The sequence below is a fragment of the Cryptomeria japonica genome, chromosome 8 (genome assembly GCF_030272615.1).
Source record: "Cryptomeria japonica chromosome 8, Sugi_1.0, whole genome shotgun sequence".
NCBI lineage: Eukaryota > Viridiplantae > Streptophyta > Pinopsida > Cupressales > Cupressaceae > Cryptomeria > Cryptomeria japonica.
In genome coordinates, this window is record NC_081412.1 from 435,696,699 (window position 1) to 435,711,511 (window position 14,813).

Below are 14,813 nucleotides of genomic sequence, written 5' to 3' on the forward strand. Positions count from 1 at the left end.
ATGGCATAGGCACTCTTTATGCATAAGCTAGAGGCTGAGTTTAACCTATTTGCATGTGTGGTTTTGTAGCCTAAGATCATACTGATGAATCTGACATTGATATATGTTACATCATTTACCTTTAAATATCTCTTATCAGATGTTGCATTTGTTAGGTTAATCACTAGGTCATTTGAGACCTTCTTTGTCTTATCAGGTCTGTTACCGATGGAAGGTAACCCTGTCATAGCTTTTACTGCCTCTTTAGTGATTTTGTGAACTGAGTCTAACCAGAAGAATGCACCATGTACCCTGCTTAATACTATCCTTATAACATCCTTAGGAAAATCCAAAATACTAAGAATTTCAGTGAAACCTAGGGTTTCTACTATCTTGTGCTCAGGTTTAACATTGCTAGTTTCATCATAGATTACTGATTTATACATGTTCTTGATTTCCTCATCACCTAATTCTTCTATGTGACAATGTATGTACATTCTAGGGTCTTCAACAAAAACTACTCCTTTGTAGATTTGAGAAAATGCACCAACATTATCATCCTTCTTAGCAATTTCAGGAACTAACTAAAATATGGGTCTAGGGTGTTTAATCACTTCGACTACAGTAGGGTTTGCTATGAATTCAAGAATAGATGAAGAAGCCATGATTATAAATACCTTTATCTACCTTAGGAATGATTGCTTGCTGAATTGCTTCACTTTTTTGCTTGAAATGCCTTTGCTATGGAATTTTCATGCTCTCAAAGGTTTGAATGCTCGGTGAAATAAAATTGGAGCAAAAAACACTATTTTATAATGTTAATTTTGCCAACCACCACATTTAATGCTTGCTAGTTAAGTAATGACTTAACTTATTTGCCGATATAGAAGTAATTTCAACTTCATACCATCAACCGAGGGAATTATAGCATGTTTCACATTTGATTTCCAAACCCTCAAATAATTTCTTTAGTTAGATGAAGAGTCTCATGTCGGTGGAGTGTTACTCTATTCTGTCGATGGAGGAGTATTCCTATAGTTCTGATTTCCTGATCCATTGTTTTGAGAATTCCTGCTTAACTTCTTAAACTTTTTCTTTACCTTTCAAACTAGGACCTTTGTTATTTACCAGTAAGGACTTGTGATGCAGATGTAGGAGGATCAACACTATTTGCAGATGAATGTATAACTATGGACCCAAACCCCCAACGTTCCTATGGTGTCTCAAGTGCTCACTCTGCCTCAATAGGCTCCAATCTTGTCTCCACCTTAACCAGGTGTTTCTCTTACCTCCACACACCTCAAAAAACTTCACCTAACATTTTTCCAAGGTTTTCAAACCATTAACCCATCAACTGATTCAAAAACCCAATTTTAGCACTTCACTAGGCCTAGTCTCCTAGTAGCCTTGCCTGTGCTATTTTAGGCTCTTTTCACACACACTCTCCAAAAATAGGTCCATGTAATGATGGATTTAGACACCCAATATAAACCCCTATCAACACCCAAAACCTTGCCTATGGTTGTTTTGGAACAAATCATTCAAAAACCTGTTGTCCATAGTCACTAAGAGGACTAATTAGGTCAGTTTTGTGAAGGAAGTACCCTCCAAACTCACTCCCAAGTTAAACCCTTCTGTATAGTCTTCAATTATGGTCTCAATCCAAGGATTTTCTAGGTTTCAAGTTTTGGTTGCACTCCTAGATACCCAGACATCAAAAACCTCCTTAAATCACCCTTAAACCTAGGGCTTGCTCAAAATCCCACCTCCAGTCAATTTTGAGGTTCAACCAAAGTTCATACACCTTCCTAATGGTGTTTCTAGACACTTAAAATCATAAAATACCCCCCTTGTTCAATCAGATCCTCTGCTGCTATACCATAGCCATCAAACTTCATGCATTTTCAGTCACTTCCCATGGTGTACACCTGCAATCTCATTAATTCCTATCAATTATGAGTTATGAAATTATTTTACATTTCAACATGAACCCATCCCATGATAATTAGAGACATCATTCATGGGATGGATCCATACATCCTTCAAACTTCACAAATTCAAAGAGAAAATCATTGTCTTTTCTAGGACAGTCAGCAATAAATGAAAATATTACACTTTCAAGACTTCAAAATGCATTCAACACATAAAATGAATAACAATTTAACTCTCAATGTATATAAATGGTGATCCCTTAGCCTATCAATGCAAAGAAAGAATGAGAAACACAGGGCATTTTCTAGGAAAAAGAACTTTTATTGCTATCCTCTGTTACGGTCCGTACAAATCCATACCAAGCATCATTCTACCTTCCAAAATGACTTCAATAAAATTATAATACCTTTCCAAACCACCTCCAACCATTCTTTAAATAATTGGAATGATTAAAGTGATTAAATAAGGCATAATCTACTTTCCCTCCAAAACTGTAACTAACTGTTGGAAGTCAAATTTTGAATTTAAACTTTCCTTCTAATGTATCCTATCAACTAAAACTTATCTAATCAATGGAATTTCAATCATGATATGATCATTCAAATAATATTAGACCCTTAACCAACCTATCTAAACTCCTAGGTACCATTAGCCCATTTACATAGCATTTTGGTCCTTAGGCCTTTATCATGACCTTTAGGACTTTTACACATTACATATGATTTATTGCTTTCAAAAGCCATTATTGGCTCTAAAACTCTCCAATCAACTTGATGTCCCTCATAAAACCTTCCTGGCATCTTCATTGTCTTCTTGGTTTTGTAGGTTGGCCTGGGTGCTCCTGCACCATACTCCCCATGAATGAAGGTCTTCTTGTCCCAAGAAGTCATCCATGCCTTTCCTTCATGTTTTCTTTCTTGTATCTGATTCTTAGGAACTAGATAGTCCCTAAATGTGACTGGTTTCTTCTTGAAATGACCTGCACTCACACACCAAGTATTAGAAACAAAAACATCATGATTTGGCTGCCCCAAACCAATGGTACTCATGGCTGATATTTGCTTCATGGCGGCCTCTTTTCCTCTATCTTGAGGCATCTACATTTCCTCCAACTTGTTGTCCTTCCTTTGTCCAATGATAGGACACTTGACTGTACCAACTTGTACATGATCAAGATTTTAAAGTCCTTTATGAAATGGACTATCATAGTGCTCCAAATCTGCACTTTTCTTACCTTGCTCTTTGACTGAAAACTCATTACCGAAACACATTACAATGTTGTCTCTTGCCTTCCCTATCAATGGGCTCAATCTGTACTTCCTTCGACCCTTATGAACTACATAGGTGTTTTGATACCCATCATGTATAGTTCTTCTAGAGTATTGCCAAGGTCTGCCCAAAATCAAATGACCACAACTCATATCCATTACATCACACAAAATACTATCAGTATATTGACCAATGGAGAAATTAATGACTACCTTCAATCCTTTACCAACATATTCTGACCTTCATTGACCCATGTAGTAAAATATGGATTAGGATGTGCAATATTTTGTAAATTTAACTTTTTGACTACTTCATAAGCAACCAAATTGTGACAAGCCCCTGAATCAACAATCAAATTGCATACCTTGCGATGGATCTTACAATTTCTCCTGAATATCCTTTCTTGTTGTGATGGTTGTACTTTCCCCATGAGTAACAACTCTCCTTCCTCTAGTGGTATCATGATTTCTTCTTCTTCTTCTTCCTTTTTGTCTTCTTGTGTCAAATTAACCCTCCTTTCCTTCTTATCCTCATTCCATTTAGGACATTTGAATGATGGGTGCCCTGGTTCATTACAATTGTAGCATCTAAATGTGCCTCTTCCTTGACCAAATCCTCTTCCTCCTCTGTGATTGTATCCACCTCTTGAATCTGAAAATGACTCCTTGCCTTTATCCTCATGGCTTGGTCCTTGTACTCTTCCACCTCTTCCTCTATTTGCATTACCTCCTCTACCTGATCTTTCTTGTCTCCTCTTCACCTTTTCTTCTACTCTGACAGCCAATTGAAAGCATTCCCCAATGGTCTTTGGTACTTGTAGACCAATCTCATCTTGCAAGTTATACCTTAAGCCATTGATATATCTGGCTCCCTTCTCATCTTCTTCCTCATATCCTCCCCTAATACTCAATTTGTGAAATTGTTTAGTATAAGACATTACATCCATGTCTTTTTCCTTCAAGTTTTGTCTCATCCTTCTCACATGTATACTATAATCTGAAGGCAAGAATTTTTCTTTGATCAAATTCTTCATCCTTGCCCAATTTGTGATTCTTGTCAAACCCCTAGACATTCTATCATTTTGTAAACTTGTCCACCAAGTTAAAGCAGTACCTCTTAGTTTTGTTTTTGCAAATCTAACCCTCTTATCATCCTCCATCTCGTCATACTCAATGTAGTTCTCCAAGGCATCAAGCCAACCCAACACTTCCTTACTATCCATCTTTCCCTGATAGATAGGAACATCCACATGTCCTTTCCCTACATTGTTTTGTACTACCTTCAAGAGTCTAACCAACCCCCTCTCCTTAGGGTCCACTTCATCTTCAACCCTCCTATGTTCTGGACCCCCTAGTTGTTCATCTCCATCATCTTCATGTTGCTCTTCATCATTGTGTTCTTCCCTCCTTTTGTCTCTTCTTTCTTTCTCATATTGTTCTATCCTGGCTTGCATACTCTCTTTCTCCCTTCTCCGTGCTCTTTCTTCCCTAGCCTTGCTTTGTTCTCTTTCTATCATTCCCTCTCCAAGGTTTCCTTCAACTCTTCAATCTCTTTAACCAACTATTTCTCTGGTGCCATCCCTAGTTCCAACTTCCTATCTAGATCTTTTCTTGATCTGATACCACTTTGATGCAGATGTAGGAGGATCAACACTATTTGCAGATGAATGTATAACTATGGACCCAAACCCCCAACGTTCCTATGGTGTCTCAAGTGCTCACTCTGCCTCAATAGGCTCCAATCTTGTCTCCACCTTAACCAGGTGTTTCTCCTACCTCCACACACCTCAAACAACTTCACCTAACATGTTTCCAAGGTTTTCAAATCCTTAACCCATCAACTGATACAAAAACCCAATTTTAGCACTTCACTAGGCCTAGTCTCCTAGTAGCCCTGCCTGCGCTATTTTAGGCTCTTTTTGCACACATTCTCCAAAACATAGGTCCATGTTATGTTGGATTTAGACACCCAATATAAATCCCTATCAACACCAAAAACCTTGCCTATGGTTTTTTTGGAACAAATCATTCAAAAACCTACTGTCCTTAGTCACCGAGAGGGCAAATTAGGTCAGTTTTGTGAAGGAAGTACCCTCCAAATTAACTCCTAGGTTAAACCCTTCTATAAAGTCTTCAATTATGGTCTCAATCCAAGGATTTTCTAGGTTTCAAGTTTTGGTTGCACTCCTAGATACCCAAACACCAAAAGCCTCCTTAAATCACCCTTAAACCTAGGGCTTGCTCAAAATCCCACCTCCAGTCACTTCTAAGGTTCAAAAAAAGTTCATAAACCTTCCTAATGGTGTTTCTAGACACTTAAAATCATAAAATACCCCCCTTGTTCAATCAGATCCTCTGCTGCTATACCATAGCCATCAAACTTCATGCATTTTCAGTCACTTCCCATGGTGTACACCTGCAATCTCGTTAATTCCTGTCAATTATGAGTTAGGAAATTATTGTACATTTCAACATGAACCCATCCCATGAGAATTAGAGACATCATTCATGGGATGGATCCATACATCCTTCAAACTTTACAAATTCAAAGAGAAAATCACTGTCTTTTCTAGGACAGTCAGCAATAAATAAAAATATTACACTTTCAAGACTTCAAAATGCATTCAACACATAAAAGGAATAAAAATTTAACTCTCAATGTATAGAAATGGTGATCCCTTACCCTATCATTGCAAAGAAAGCATGAGAAACACAGGGCATTTGCAGGAAAAAAAAACTTTTATTGCTATCCTCTGTTGCAGTCCATACAAATCTGTACCAGGCATCATTCTACCTTCCAAAATGACTTCAATAACATTATAACACCTTTCCAAACCACCTCCAACCATTCTTCAACTAATTGGAATGATTAAAGTGTTTAAATAAGGCATAATCTACTTTCCCTCCAAAACTGTAACTAACTGTTGGAAGTCAAATTTTGAATTTAAACTTTCCTTCTAATGTATCCTATCAACTAAAAATTATCTAATAAATGGATTTTCAATCATGATATGATCATTTAAAGCATATTAGACCCTTAACCAACCTATCTAAACTCCTAGGTACCATTAGCCCATTTACATAGCATTTTGGTCCTTAGGCCTTTATCAAGACCTTTAGGACTTTTACACATTACATATGATTTATTGCTTTCAAAAGCCATTATTGGCTCTAAAACTCTCCAATTAGCTTGATGTCCCTCATAAAACCTTCTTGGCATCTTCATTGTCTTCTTGGTTTTGTAGGTTGGCCTGGGTGCTCCTGCACCAACTTGCTTCTACAAAATTTTGCAATATGTCCAATCTTGTTACAGGCATAACAAGTCACATTATTTTTCTGAATAGCTTTTCCATAACCTATGCCAGTTTGTGTTCTGCATTGATTAGATAAGTTTCCAAATCTTCCACAAACATAACATCTTACATTCATTCTGCAATTTTCTGAATTATGACCAACTTTGTTGCATTTTGAACATTGATCGGTGGGTGTATTGGTATTCTGATAATTTCTAGATCTACATTGATTTGCTCTATGACCATACTTGTTACAGTTAAAGCATTTGCCATTAAATTTATAAGCATTAGGTTGTCTTACCGGTTTGCCTTGATCATGTATGTTTGCAATACCAGACCTTTCACCAGCTTCAAAGCCAAGACTATTAGTGTCACCATTAGGTTTCTGATTCTTCAACAAGTCACCAAGTTCTTCTGAGCTTTTCTTGAATTTTTCTTTATGTTGATTTGTAGCAGTCAGTTCTGCTTCCAAGATACCTTTTTGTCTCATGACTTCATTTGAGTCATTTTGTGGATGCATCAGATTTGTCTTCAACATATCATTTTCATAACTAAGTCTTGTGTTTTCATTTGCAGCATCATTCAGACTTCTAGTCAGGTCTTCTTCATTCTTCTTCCTATCTTCAATTTCTTTACAAAATCTCATAGTCATATCTTGCATCTCATTCTTTGTTGTCATGTTTTCTTGTTTGCGCTTATTCATCAGATCACTAAGAGTTTTCTTTTCATCATTTTCATTTTGCATCTTTTCACAAAGTTCTCTTCTCTTGTTCCTTGCAATGGTAAGATTTTCTTGAAGTGCTTGAATAATATCCTGTACAACCTTTAGATCATCTTCAAGTTTGATATTTTTTAACTTTTCTACATCATAGTCTAAGAGAGCTACTTCTAATTGTTTCATCAAGTTTTCCATCTCTTCCAGTGTCAAGATCTTCCTCAAGTTGCTAGGCTTCTGAAAAGAGATGACCAAGCTCTGATACCAATTGTTAGGATTCCCACAGATACTGAGAGGGGCAGTGAATCAGTATCTAACTAGTTATAAGATTTACTTAACTTAAAACATGTGAAGCATATCAATACTATATACCGGTAAACAAGAAATAATGCAATAAATAGAGATAACAACAACCACATGAAAAACACACCATAACACAGTAGTTTAATGAGGAAACCTAGTGTGGGAAAAACCTCGGTGGGATTTGTGACCCACAATATTCACTTACTAGCCAATAAGAGAATATTACTGCTACAAGAGGGGCCTGCACATGCAAGAAGGCCAAGTGCCTAGAGCTCACTTCTCAATTACAAAATGGGAAGTCTCACTGACTTACAAAATGGATTACATAAATTCAATGTCTTGTACTGCTTCAAAATAGCATCTTCTATGCCAGATACAATACCGTTTTATAGCTCTGCTTCATACATAAACCCTTAACCTATAATTCGCATAAGAGGTTTGCCTTATTTCGCCTATATATTTCCTTCCATCTATTACAAAATGTTCTACAATGATCTCTTATGTATATGAGTCATTTTACAACTTCCCAAGTCGTCTTACAATGATTTTACAATAATTAACAAAATATATTACAAACAAAATTCATGTTGGATTTTGTGCCGGTATGCTTCCTTTTACTGCCGGTGATCTTTGTGTTGGTGTAGAGTCTATCTTTGTTGGTGTCGGTAAATTGTCTTGCCAGTGTCATAGGATTGTAAGGTTGCCATCAATGACAAAACCTATAATCACCTACAATATCTCATTGGAGTGTGCATTTGCCAGCAGATCTTAGTAGCAGTAACTAGACCATTTTGAGGAACATTGTAGACATTCTTTGTAATCTTTTAATACTATTCTCCAAGACATTTTAAATGAACTTTCATCGAGTCCTTCCATACTATATAGGTGCTTCCATCAAATCTAGGACTCTCCTTCTTGAACACATAGGTTGCCATCTCAGACCTCCTCAAGCAGTCAAGCTTCTTCTAGAGGATCTAGCTCTAATACCAATTATTGGCAACAACAATGGGGGAAAACTGAGAGTGGGGGGAGGGTGGGAGTGTGAATCATTTTTCACCAGATTAATCAAATTAATAATAATCTCTAATTTGATCAACTACAACAAGAATAAAGATAAACACAATAACACCAACAGTCATAACACCAAGATTTTGACATGGAAAATATGGTTAAGAGAAAAACCACGGCGAGAACCTACCCACAATAAGATGATACTCTATAGTAGTATGTAAAAATATTATAATGGGGAATGCACATGCATTCAGGCACACTGCCTAGAGTTCACTCCTCAAAATACAATAACCCCAAAGGCTGCAACCCTTAGGGAAGGTTCACTACCTTACAATAAAATTTAGACAACAATCTGGTTAAGATGAATAGAAAGAATAACATTTGCTAACACCTGATTTCGGTTTCGGTTAAGCTCAATTGTCTGCCCTGCAACAATCTTTGCTCAATACACCACACTGAAAGATGAATTCACTTATTCGCACATACACCACTCTTTGATAATGCAAAAATAACCACAACACCCACATTATATTAATATTACATCTATTTATACAAATCATCAGTCTTGACTACTGTTAGGAACCAAGAATGACAACTAAGAGGGGGGGGGGATGAATCAGTTATCAATAAATTATAACCCAAAACAAATTATTCCAACTTAAAACTCAGTGCTGGTAAAATAGATTAACAGTTATAGTATTACCGATACAACTTAATGCATGAAATAGAAAGAGAAACAAAATCCACAACACATGACACAAATATTTTGACGTGGAAACCCTCTAAGGGTAAAACCACGGTGGGAAACCTTACCCATAATCAGATGATAATACTGCAGATGGTAAGTGAATACAATAGTGGGGTTTCACATGTAGAAAGGCCAACCGCCTAGAGATCACTACTCAATGACAAAATAGGAGTCACACTGACTACATAGTTGGATAGTTAAATCCAATAACAAGTACTTCTTCAATTTATCATCTTCAATGTTGGATTCAGTACTGGTTTAAGCTTTGCGCATGAGGATCAAATACCTTCATGACCTTTAACAACCTTCCTTCCACCTTCAAATTATATCTATGTGATTTGCACAACGATTTGCTTCTTTTCACTCTTCACAATGATCATCAATATATGCACACACACTTCTTCCAAATAAGATCTTACAATTATTTATATAAAACCTAAGACCTCATCATTAGGTTGGCTCCTAAAAGATATTACATTTAATTCAATTACAAACTAAGCCTTGGTATAATACAATATGTCAGCCTCAATACATTTACACATTATCCAATCAATAAATTGTTAGGACCCAGGAGGCAACTAAGAGTGGGGGTGAATTAGTTATCTATTATTTTCAACCCAAATATAACTTAGTCAGACTTGATGCATAACACTGGTAAACCAAACTTAATGTTGATTGACAGATTAGCATTTAGTATTAATACCGGTGAAGCTTAATGCATAAAACAGAAAGAGAGACAACATCCACAACACATAACACAAAGATTTGTACATGGAAACCCTGTAAGGGGAAAAACCACGGTGGGAAACCTTACCCACAATCAGATGATACTACTATAGATAGTATGTGTATACAAATGGGGTCTGCACATGCAAAAAGGCCAACCGCTTAGAGATCACTGCTCAATCACAAAATAGGAGTCACACTAACTACAATTGGATGGTTAAATCCAATGATAATGTACTGCTCAAATTAGCATCTTCAATGTTGGATGCTATACCAATTAAGTTCTAATAATCATCTTCAAACCTTCCTTGAACCTTCTTTATGGTCTACTCATATGATCTTCAATATTCGCACATACAATGTTATAATACCATAACCTTACTTACAATATACCACACTACTCTCCATCTCACAAATGAGATCTTACATATATACCAGAACCTAGGACCAAATGTGTAGGTCGGTTTACTAAGAATATTTACAATAAAATCAATTACAAATAAGTGAATATGCAATGCATCATGTCGGCTCAATACATTTACAACAATATCCAATTAATAAATCATCTCCATAATGTGTCGTGCTGATTTGGAATAGATAATGTATGTCGGTCCATAACCTAGACCAATTTGTCGGTAACAGCAAATATGTCAACCCGATTAGACCATTTAACAAAATACCAAAACCAAGTATCCAAACCATGTCTTAGACATAACCAAGTGATATCCAGATGATAAAAAGTCATCCTTAGTGCTGGTGGACCATATAACCTATCGGTGAACAATATACCGGTGACTGTGAATAAGTCACTGAACATGTCGGTGAACATAATGTGTCGGTTCATCATAACCAAAGATCTCCAGAAGGATAAGTGTCGACATCAATGACAAAACTAATGCAGCACATCCATAATACCAACAATCTCCCCCTTTGGCATTGATGGCAACACAAGATGGAAAAATATCTAACTGCCAAAACAGAATGCCAAAAAACCAAAACCAAGAATCTCCAAAATAGATTAATATCAGAAATCAAAATCTCTCCCCCAAGTAATAATCTCTCCCCAAAGGATAATGTTTCCTACATACAAAGTTTTTCCATAGATATCCCTCCCCCTTTGACATCAAATGCCAAAGAAACACATATTTGAACATACAACCAACTCATATAACCAATTACAATAACCAATTGTTATAACCAACTACTCCCTGGGAAGTAGCTCTCCTGCATCAAAACCGGAAAAAGGTTTCTCTATTAATTTCTACTGATTTGATGTCAATCATCAACTATCTAAGTCTCTACTAGTGAGGTTATTACCCCAAGATGTTCTCTGAGATATTCAAAAGTTTCCTTAGGCAAAGGTTTAGTAAAGATATCTACAATCTACTCTTTAGTATTCAGATAAACCAATCTTACTTCTTTTGCTTCAACATTCTCTTTCAGAAAATTATATTTGATAGAAACATGTTTAGTCTTAGAGTGAAATACAAGATTCTTTCATATATCAATTGATGTTGAATTATCACAATAAATGATTATAGGTTCTTTTCATTTTACCTTGATGTCCTTCAACATTTTCTTAATCCATAATACTTGAGTACAAGTAGTTGTTGCTGTAACATATTCTGATTATGCTGTTGATAGTGATGTACAACTTTGTTTCTTGCTCAACCATGAAATCAATCTACTACCAAGAAAGAATGCTCCGCCAGTGGTTCTCTTTCTGTCATCTACATCTCCTACCCAATTTGCATCGATGTATGCACATAATTCAAAATTTTCATCTTTAGGATACCATAAACCAGGATTTGTTGTGCCTTGTAGATACTGAAAAATCCTTTTTACTACTGATTCATGATTTTCTCTAGGATTACTTTGAAATCTTGAAACAATACATACTGCATTCATTATATCAGGTCTTGTTTGTGTCAAATACAATAAATCTCCAATCATAGATTTATATCTTGTCAGATTAACAGGAGCTGAATCATCCTTCAATGTCAATTTATCAGTTGTAGTCATAGGAGTACTTACCAGTTTGGAATTTTCCATAGCAAATTTCTTTAATAGTTCCTTCAAGTATTTTGTTTGACATATGAATATACCTTTATCAATCTATGAAATCTGTAATCCTAAAAAGAATTTTATCTCCCCAATCATAGACATTTCAAATTCTTCCTACATCTTATTAGCAAAATCTTTACATAATCCATCTTCTCCTCCAAAAATGATATCATCAACAAAAAGTTCAATAACCAAGATGTCATCATTAGTCACTTTGAAATATAAGTTACTGTCAGCATTACCTTTAGTGTAACCAAGCTTCAAGAGATATTTGTCTAATCTAGCATACCAATCTCTAGGAGCTTGCTTCAATCCATACAAAGCTTTCCTTAATCTGCAAACCATATCTTCATTATTTGTCAATGAAAATCCATCAGGTTGTTCAATGTAAACTTCCTCTTCAAGATCACCATTTAGAAATGCACATTTTACATCCATCTGATATACTTTGTAGTTCTTGTGAGCTGCAAATGTAAGAAATAATCTCACTGCCTCAATTCTAGCTACCGGTGCAAAGGTTGCATTATTATCAATTCCCTCTTTCTGTGAATATTTCTATGTTTTTGATTACCTTACCATCTTCATTAAGTTTATTTTTGAATACCCATTTAGTTCCAATTACATTTTTGTCTTTAGACCGGGGAACTAATGTCCATGTATTATTTTTTTCAATTTGTTCTAATTCATCTTCCATAGCTTTGATCCAATGTTTATTTTCACATGCCTCAATAATAGATGTTGGTTCAATTTGAGAAATTAAACATACCTCTTCATTTGCTAGTCTTCCTCTAGTCATAACACCTTGATATTTATTCCCAATTATCTGACTTTCAGAGTGATTCAGTCTTACATACATGGGTGTGTTCACTTGTTGTTGTTCTTCAGTCACTGTGGAATTCTCTGATGATGCCGATGCGACTGGATCCACAATCTATACCAATGCACTATGTATAGGTTAATTTATGATCATCTCAATTGCCAGTTCAGAATATATAGACCTTGAATTTCCTCTAAAGTGTTCATCTATCTTCACATTTGCACTCTCAATGATTTTCTGTAATCATTTATTAAAACATCTATGTGCCTTTCTCTTAGATGAATACCCAAGAAATATTCCTCCATCACTTCTAGGATCAAATTTACCAACAAACTCATCTCTCCTAATATAACATTTGCTTCCAAATATTCTGAAGTATTTAAGAGGAGGAGTATTACCAAACCATAGTTCATAAGGGGTCTTACCAGTTCCACCTTTGATGTGAACTCTATTAAAAGTGTAAATCATTGTATTCATTGCTTCTCTCCAATACACATGAGGTAGATTTGCTTCTAATATCATGCATCTAGCTACATCTAGAATCGTTCTATTCTTCCTTTCTAAAATTCCATTTTGTTGAGGTGTTCAAGGTGATGAAAGTTGTCTTTTGATTCAATCCACTTCAAATATTGTATTAAACTCCTTAGATGTAAATTCTCCTCCTTGATCTGATCTTAAATATTTGATTTTCTTACTAGTTTCATTCTCTACCATTGCCTTGAATAGTTTGAATTTTCCAAAAGATTCTGATTTCTCCTTGAGAAAAGTAACCCAACACATTTTAGAATAATCATCAATAATTAGCATAAAGTATCTATCTCCCTGTAGACTTATTGTTCTTGTCGGACCACACAAGTCAGTATGTATTAAATCAATAACTTTGTTGGATTTCTCATAAATACTTTTAAAAGTTGTTCTAACTTGCTTTCCCATTTGACATTCCTTACATACTGGGTTATGAGGTTTCACAATCTTAGGTAAATCCCTTACTGCCTTAGTTGAACTAATCTTTAAAATGCAATCAAAATTCACATGACAAAGTCTCTTATGCCATAACCAACTTTCATCAATATGTGCATTCAAGCATGTCTTTTCATTGTAATTCAAATGAAATATATTACCTCTAGTCTAATTACTGGTGGCAATCTCCAATCCAGTTCGATTCATGATTTTGCATTTACCATTCTTGAATTGTAACTGAAAACCCTTTTCAACTAATTGACCAACACTCAAAAGATTATGCTTCAAACCTTCAACATAGTAAAGGTTGTCAATATTGTTCTTACCATCAAAAGATATAGTGCCTTTTCCTTTGATCAAACAAGCTTTATCATCCCCAAATCTTACTAGACCTCCACTATATTCCTAAAAAGATAAGAATTTACTTTTATCACCAGTCATATGATTTGAACATCCAGAATCTATTCATCTTTTTCTTCAATTTTAGCTGTTAGGGCCTTCTCTACTGGTTGAACAGTAGGTGTCGGTTGATATTCTTTTATTGCAATGAAAGCCCATCCATTGTCTATCGGTTCTTCATCTGAATCATCAGTAGCTCCTTCATCAGCATAGTAACATGATTTGTCTCTGTTCTTCTGAAATATGTATATCTGATATTCAGGGTTAGGCTTATATCTCCTTTTAGCTTCTTCTCTCAATCTTGCATGTCTATCAGGACATCTAGATGCCATATGACCAACTTTAGTACTTTTAAAACATTTAAATGGTGCTTTACCTTCATACTTACTTCCAATAGGACCTTTAGGCATTTTCCTTGCAAATAGTGCTTCAAGTTCTTCCAATTCTTCATTTTCCTTTCTAATATCTTCAAGTTCTTTTGCATAAAGTGCTTTCCAATCAGACTTCTCAAATGATGATGATGATGATGCTTTGAAGGCCAAATCTATTTTAATTGTAGCAACAAGACCAAATTCCTCAAGCTCAAATGCTAAAAGTT